The following is a 7,901-nucleotide window of genomic DNA, read 5'->3' as shown; positions in this document are numbered from 1 at the left end:
TGGGCCCCTCTGGCCCCGGCTTTCCCGACTGCACGGTGGGGGCGGGGCGGGGGCGGGAACAATGGGACCTTTGGGGGGGCCCCCCTCCCCCGGGCTTGGGGCGATCACAACCTGACGCCTCATGGGCTCCGCCCGGGGCGCGACGGGCGTCCAGGTCCTCGAGAGGTCCCTCCGCGTCTCCGCTGTTCCCCATCTCCTCCCGGGCGGTGCGCGATGCCGGGGGTGGGAGTGGGGGGGTGGCGGCCCGGCCGGCCCCGCGCCCCTCCGCCCGGAGTCTCCCCGCCGCCCCGGGGCGGACCGAGCCCGCGGCGGCGCCCCCTCGCGGCCAGGGCGCACGCAGACTGGAGCTGGGCCGAGCGCGCTCTAGGGCGGAGGGCATCCACGTCCTGCACCCATGCATCGGTCTCTGCTGCGGGGACAGCGGACACTGTCACTGCAACTGACACGCTGTCCTCATCACTAGCCGTGTGGGTATACCGTCCCATTTTAACTCTGACCTCGGAATCGGTTCTATCACTGTGCCCAGGTCACCAGTGCTGAAACGGAGAGCGCCTCAGTAAGTGGAAGAAGTGGGATTTGAACCCAGGTCTCATTACAAGGTTTCACTCTCAATCGCCGTATCCCACAGCTAACCACGGGGGATGGGGAGTGCGGGGAAGAGGACACCTCCGCCCTGAGGGACCTTTTCAAATACACTTTATCGAGGTGTAAATGACACGGAATTAAAAGTGTACCCATTTCAAGTGTGTAGTTCACATTGGGCCTCCACTCAAGTACACCCTCAATGCAAGAACACTTTGCTCTATTAACCTGGCATTCCGTGATGCTCACCTTCCCGACACGATTGCTGAAGACAAAGCAGGTGCATAAGCAAATGTGGTATAAAAAGTTGATGGTGCCTGGCTATCAAAAGACATTGAGTCTGGGGTCTTAAAGGCTTGAAGATAAGCAAGCAGCCATCTAGCTGAGAAGCAACAAAGCCCATATGGAAGAAGCACACCAGCCTGTGTGATCACAAAGTGTCAATGGAACAGGTATCAGGCATCAAAAAACAAATAAATCATATCATTGTGAATGAGGGGGAGTACAGAGTGGGGACCCAAAGCCCATCTGTAAGCAACTGGACATCCCCTTACAGAAGGGTCGTGGGGAGGAGATGAGCCAGTCAGGGTACAGTATAGCAATAATGAAACACACAACTTTCCTCTAGTTCTTCAACGCTCCCTGCCCCCACTATCATGATCCCAATTCTACCTTGCAAATCCGGCTAGACCAGAGGATGTACATTGGTACAGATAGGAACTGGAAACATGGGGAATCCAGGACAGATAAACACCTCAGGACCAATAATGAGAGTAGCGATACTAGGAGGGTTAAGAGGAAGGTGGGGGAGAAAGGAGGAACCAATCACAATGATCTACATATAACCTCTCTGGGGACAAACAACAGAAAAGTGGGTAATGGGAGACATCAAACAGTGTGAGACATGAAAAAATAATAATTTAGAAACTATCAGGGGTTTTTGAGGGAGGGAGGAAGGGTGGAGGAGGAAGGGGGCGGGGGAAATGAGGCGCTGATACCAAGGGCTCAAGTAGAAAGCAAATGTTTCGAAAATGATGATGGCAACAAGTGTACAAATGTGCTTGACACAATGGATGGATAGATGGATTGTGATATGAGTTGTATGAGCCCCGAATAAAATAATTAAAAAGAAATAAAGTGTCCAGTTCAGCGGGTTTTGACAAATGTCAAAATAAAATCAATCAAAATAAGAGGGCATTGACTGGGACTGGATCCCCAGCCAATGCTCATGGAAGCAGCAGTCTAGAAATCGAACATGTTGCAGTGGGCAAATCTTCTGCACCAGACCTCACTAGTGTGTTCCTGAGCCAGGGTGTCACTCTGAAGCCTCGGGTGTGCCTGACCCAACCATTGTGTGTTCAAGGACCTCGTGCACCTGCGCAATGAGCAAGGAAGGCTGCTGGAGAGCTGGCGCATTCGAATTACAGCACTGAGAAAGAGCATGCACGGTGCCTCACATGCTCCACAGACGGGCAGAAGACTGAGCAAATAGCCCTTGGAAGAATACAGCCAGCATGGCGACGCTGCAGCTCCCTTGCTTGGCGCCTGTGATCAGGAGGAACCCATGCCTGGAAAAAGACATGGCGCTTGCTAAGAGAGAAGGCGGGCCAAAGAAGACGGGAGGAAGAACTTCCCCAAGATGGCTTGGCACCAGATGGCTGCAACACACAATGGGCTGAAAGAACAGCATCACCCAAAAGTTTCTCCTCTCCGCCCCCCCCACTCACCGCCAGTCCTTTGCAAATAAATGTCCCACCCAATGCCATCGCCAATCCAGCTCTGCAAAACTTCTGATGTGTTTCTGTTGCTATAGATTTGTTTGTTCTAGAGTTTCTTATAAGCACAGTCATGCAATAATAATAATAACAATAAACACAGTCACACAATATGTACTTGTGTGTGCCTGGCCTGTGTTACTGACCTTTCAATGGCTCACCACTCTTTACCCCCAGCAGTATGCCACTGAATGGATATGCCACATTTTGTCTATGCCAGCAGCTGGTGGTCACTTGGGATTTTTCCAGTTTGAGGCTACTATGAATTAAGCATCAAAAGAAAAGGGAAAGAAGACTGAGTCGCTGTACCAAAAAGAACTAGTCCACAGTCCCCCATTTCAGGAGGTGGCATACGAGCAAGAAATAATGGTGCCGAAGGAAGAAGCTCAACCTGCACTGAAAGCATTAGCCAAAAACAAGGCGCCGGGAATTGACGGAAACCGTGGAAAGGTTTCCGCAAGCCGAAGCAGCACTGGGAGCACTTGCGTGTCTGTGCGAGGAATTAGGAAGATGGCTAGTTGGCCCTACTTGCACCCGTGCCACAGGGAAGTGAGCCAACAGAACCATATCATGAGCATCACCTGCAGGTAAACATTTGCCGAAGATCATCCAACAACAGTTGCAGCAGCACATTGACAGGGAGCTGCCAGGGGCTCAGGCCGGACTCAACAGAGGATGTGGAACAAGGGACATCATTACTGATACCAGATGGATCATGGCTAAATGCAGACTACCAGAAAGAGGTGTGCTTGTGTTTTATTGACTCTGTTAAGGCCATTCGACCATGGGGATCATAACCAACTATGGATAGATAGCCTTGGGAAGACTGGAAATTCCAGAGCCCTTCGTTATGCACCTGTGGAGCTATCCATGGATCAAGGGCAGTTGTGCTGACACAACAAGGGATGACTGCATGCTTACAATCAGGAAAGGGGTGAGTCGGGGTGCATCCTCTCACCTCACTTATTCAATTGCTAAGTTGAGCAAATGATTCTCCACTCTTATCGGAGCATCCTCGGCCGTGTGACTCATCCTTAGCCATCTCTTCCCTGGAGGCGACAGATCCCCGTCCTTCAGAGGGAGTCCAGTGGGACAGTAGTCATTGTGTCTGATGTACTAGACACAGGCGGCTTCTCTTCTTGGTGCATTCCCTGCTTCCCCCAAAATAAGAGTGTCTTATATTAAATTTTGCTCCCAAAGATGCGCTAGGTCTTATTTCCAGGGGATGTCTTATTTTTTCATGAAGAAGAATATGGTACACATTTTTGTTTATTGTTTTATTAAAAGAGACCTCGCACTCCTTGTCTGCTCCGGCTGCGCTGCGGCCAACAGTGAGCTGCGTGGCGGCGCCCGCTGCTACGGTCCAGAGTCCAGAGTTACAGTAGCTTTGGGAGGCCTTATTTTCAGGGAGGTTTTATATTCTGGGGGATGCCTTATATTTCAGCGAGAGGCAAAACTGTAAATAGGTCTTATTTGGGGGTGTCTTACTTTTGGGGAAACAGGGTAGTATGTTGATCTTTGGGAAATCCCTTTCCTTCTGCTGAACTGAAAGCAATTATTCTGACAATATTTTTAGCTCTTTGAACACCTTTAGGAATTGCATCGTTCACTCACAAAATCTCAGGAAGTTTGGGGCATAGCGTAGCAGAAAGTTAAAATGAATGACAGCGTATCAACCTCTGTTGTTTGGCGCGTTTTCTCTTTACACTGAAGTAACAAATGCAAGGGGATAAAAATGTGTTTCATCAAAAGTATACCGAATTTTATGAAATGAGTAAGTGAATATTACAAGCATGGTTCCATCTAATCTCTCATCCTATGGACAGAATGAACATTAATGGGACACCTAGAATCATGTTATACAGATACATGGACGTTAAAACCAAGCAAGCACACCAACCTGTGTGATCATGAGGTGTCAACGGGAGCAGGTATCAGGTATCAAAAGACCCAATACAAACAATGATATCAATGTGAAAGAGGGGGGTTGGCGCGGAGACCCAAAGCCCATCTGTAGACAATTGGACATCCCCCCACAGAAGGGTTACAAAGAAGGGACGATTCAACCAGGGTGCAGTCTAGCACCGACAAAACACACATCATTCCTCTAGTCCCTGAATGTTTCCTCCCCCCACTATCATGACCCATATCTACCTTACAAATCTGGCTGGACCAGAGCACACACATTGGTACAGGTAAGAGCTCTTCACACATGGAATTCAGGACAGATCAAACCCTCAGGAACAGTAGTGGGAGTAGTGATATCATGAGGGTAGGGGGACAGAGAGGGAGGTGAACAGGGAGAAAGGGGAGCCCATCACAAGGTTGGATGTATCGCCCACCCCCCAGGGGGATGAATAACAGAAATGTGGGTGAAGGGAAACAACAGACAGTGTAAGACACTAAATAACAACAATAATATATAATTGATCAAGGATTCATGAAGGTGGGGAGTGGGGGAGAGAGAGGAGCTGATACCAAAAGCTCAAGTAGAAAGAAAATGTTTTGGAAACATTGATAACAACCTATGTACAAGTATGCTTGATACAATTTAATGATGGATCGTTATAAGATGTGTGAGCGCCCCCAGTAAAATGATGAATAGTGATGATAAACCAGGTAGGGCGTGTAAGCTGTGGTGTCCACGTGTAGCGGCTCAGGGGAACCCTGAGCACAGTGCCACGGTAACAACCAGTTCACCGAGCTCCACCAAAACGGAGGTGTCGGCTCTGGTAGCCAGTGTGAACCAGCTGAATCCACTGGCTGCAGGGCCGTGAGAGTGAGGAGTTATTTTATGTAATCCTTCTAGTCAAAGACATGTCTTAAACCCATCTGTAGACAGTGGGACCTCCCCCCACAGAAGGGTCACAAGGAAGGAGGAGTCAGCCAGGGTGCAGTCTAGCACCAGGGAAACACACAAGAGTCCTCTGCTTCCTTGAGGCTTCCTCATCCTCCACCATCACCATCATGATCCCAATCCCCCCTTTCAGTTCTGGCTAGACCAGAGCATGCACACCGGTACAGATAAGAGCTGACGGCAGACACACGGAATCCAGGTCAGATAAGCCCCTCAGGAAGATAAATGGGAGTAGAGATGCCATGAGTGTAGGGGAAAGTGGGGGGGGGAGGGGAGGAAGGAGGAACCATCGAAATGATTGACGCACAACCCCCTGCCCCACCAGAGGCATGAGCAACAGAAACGTGGGTGAAGGGAGACCGCAGTCAGTGTAAGATATGAAAATAATAATTTATCGTTTATCAAGGGGTCACAAGGGTGGGAGGAGGGTGGGAAAAAAGGAGGTGATACCAAGGGCTCGAATACAAAGTAAATATTTAGAAAAGGATGATGGCAACATAGGTACAAATATGCTGGATACAATTGATGTATGGATTGTTACAAGAGCTGTAAGAGCCCCCAATAAAATGATCTTTAAAACAACAAAAAATAACACCTTGGGGATATTTTTATATGGGGGAATATGACAAGGGAGGAAAGCAAATGTCTAGTTGAGGGGCTTTAAGGAGAGACAGGCTTGGGGTGGGGGGATGGGAGTCCATGAAGCTGCTTGCTTTGGGGAGCGGAGGGCAGGGTGGAGCTTGCCTTTCCTGAGGTCTGTACTACCACTAGTCTCCAACAGGGGTCAGCAAAAGCCAAAGCACAGCTGGAGGTGGGAGACCACATAGTGGCAGTGTGTTAGAGGGCTGAGGGGCCTTGAGAGCATCTGATGCAGCACCTTGCAGGGTCAGGTGGGGAGACTGGTCCCAGAGGAGAAGGGACATGCGTTTCCCAGGCTCACTGGCTCCCATCCTTTTACATGTTGATCTTCTGAGAGCCCTACCCAGACCCAGGCACCACCCCCAGTCCCACCTGGATTTGAAAGTGTAACACCTGCCCCTCCTGAGACGCTGAGGTGCTTCAAGGAACTCGCCAGGTCCTCACCATCTCGGTGTCCCCATGCCAGACACACGGCAAGTGCTCAGTAGACATGAGACATCCCGGATGGCTGACATCGGGAGCAATGCTCTTCCAGCTCCCCGGACCCAGCTCGGGCTCCTGGACCCAGGCCTATGCATGCAGCTAGAACGATTCTGGACGAGCCCCGGAGGCCTCCCAGACAGAAGGTTCTAGTTCTGTTGTGTTTATCTAGAGCCCGGGATCCAGAGAGGAGCACCACGGTAGTAACGGTGCTTCGTGAACACTTACTGCTCGTCATCGCTGGTGGAGCCGTGGGGTCCGCCCCCCACTCACGGAGCACAAGAAAAAGAACCTGCACCCATGAGCAGCTGTAGACTGAGCCGTTGGGACCCACTGGGGTTTCAGAAGACGATCACACTCAGTCTTCCTTCCTAGCCCATCTGAGTTTGGAAGCGCTGCGGAAACCTGCAGGGCCTCCTGGTGGAGTAACCCAGCTTAACGTGACGAGCCCCAGCTGGCTTCAACCTGCCTTTCGCCCTGCACTCCTGTCCTCACCCAGGCAGCCACCGGAACCTTGCCCCGGGCAAATGCTGCCCTTGGGCCCTGACTGGTCAACTGTTGTAAGGTGTTCTTGTCCCTAGTGTTAGTGTCGTCTGTGACTGAGTGGCAGGGGTGGGTGCAGTTCCAGGCCTGCAGGGTGCCCACGGGCCATCATCTCAGGGCTCCCACCGGCTCTGTTGGACCCATACACCCGGTCTTTTGTGTGCTTCACCTTTCCTCCGGCTCTGTCCAAGGCCTTCGAATGTGATTCCTTTCAGAGCAAGGATGGCCAGGCACCAGCTGGCTCTTCCAGTCTCAAGGTTACAGAAGCTGAAGTTGCAGGGGTCTCTTAACACTTGAGACTGTTTTTCATTCTCTGCTCCGGATGGGGAAAGACCAGTCACTGTGTCTTTGACAGCCACTGTGGCTTCTTACCAGTCAGGCGTGGAACATTGTCTTTATCAACCATTTGTGCCAATTCACCTTGATGCCCCCTGAGACCATCTTCCTGTGCCCCCAGGCCCAATGACTCGCTCACTCACAGTCTGAGGAAGGGGAAGAAGTTTAAGGCTGGGGTATTCTTGTGAATCTTCCTGCCACTTGGTGGCAGGCTCAACCTCTAACTGTTGGGCACTGGTGCTGATGACCATGAGGAGGGTGCTTCCCGAATGGGACCGGACGGCTGACCTCACCCTCCTGAGTTTATATTTGTAGGGGCGGGGGAGTCTCAGAAACCCACAGACAGTTCTATCCAGGATCTACCAATAGGATCACTGGGAATCGTAATCAACTTGGTGGCAATGAGGTTTTTTTGAGGGGGCGGAGGAAACCTGACAACCTTGAAATACAAATCAGGACCCTAACTTGGCCTCCCCCTGCATTTCAGGCCCCTGGGTGGTCCCTGACCTGACTCCTCCCACAGGGCCCTGGGTCTTCAGTCCTACCTCTGGGGCTGCAGGCATAGGGCTGGCACCCCACGCCCTCCATTCTAGCTGTAATCACAGCTTAGCCTGGACAACCACTCCCCCTCCCCCGTGAATAATTGGAGCTGGTGGAGGGGCTATCAGGGGAGGTGGAGGGGGGCTAAT

This window comes from Tenrec ecaudatus, chromosome 1 (assembly GCF_050624435.1).
Source record: "Tenrec ecaudatus isolate mTenEca1 chromosome 1, mTenEca1.hap1, whole genome shotgun sequence".
NCBI lineage: Eukaryota > Metazoa > Chordata > Mammalia > Afrosoricida > Tenrecidae > Tenrec > Tenrec ecaudatus.
This window is presented reverse-complemented; position numbering follows the sequence as displayed.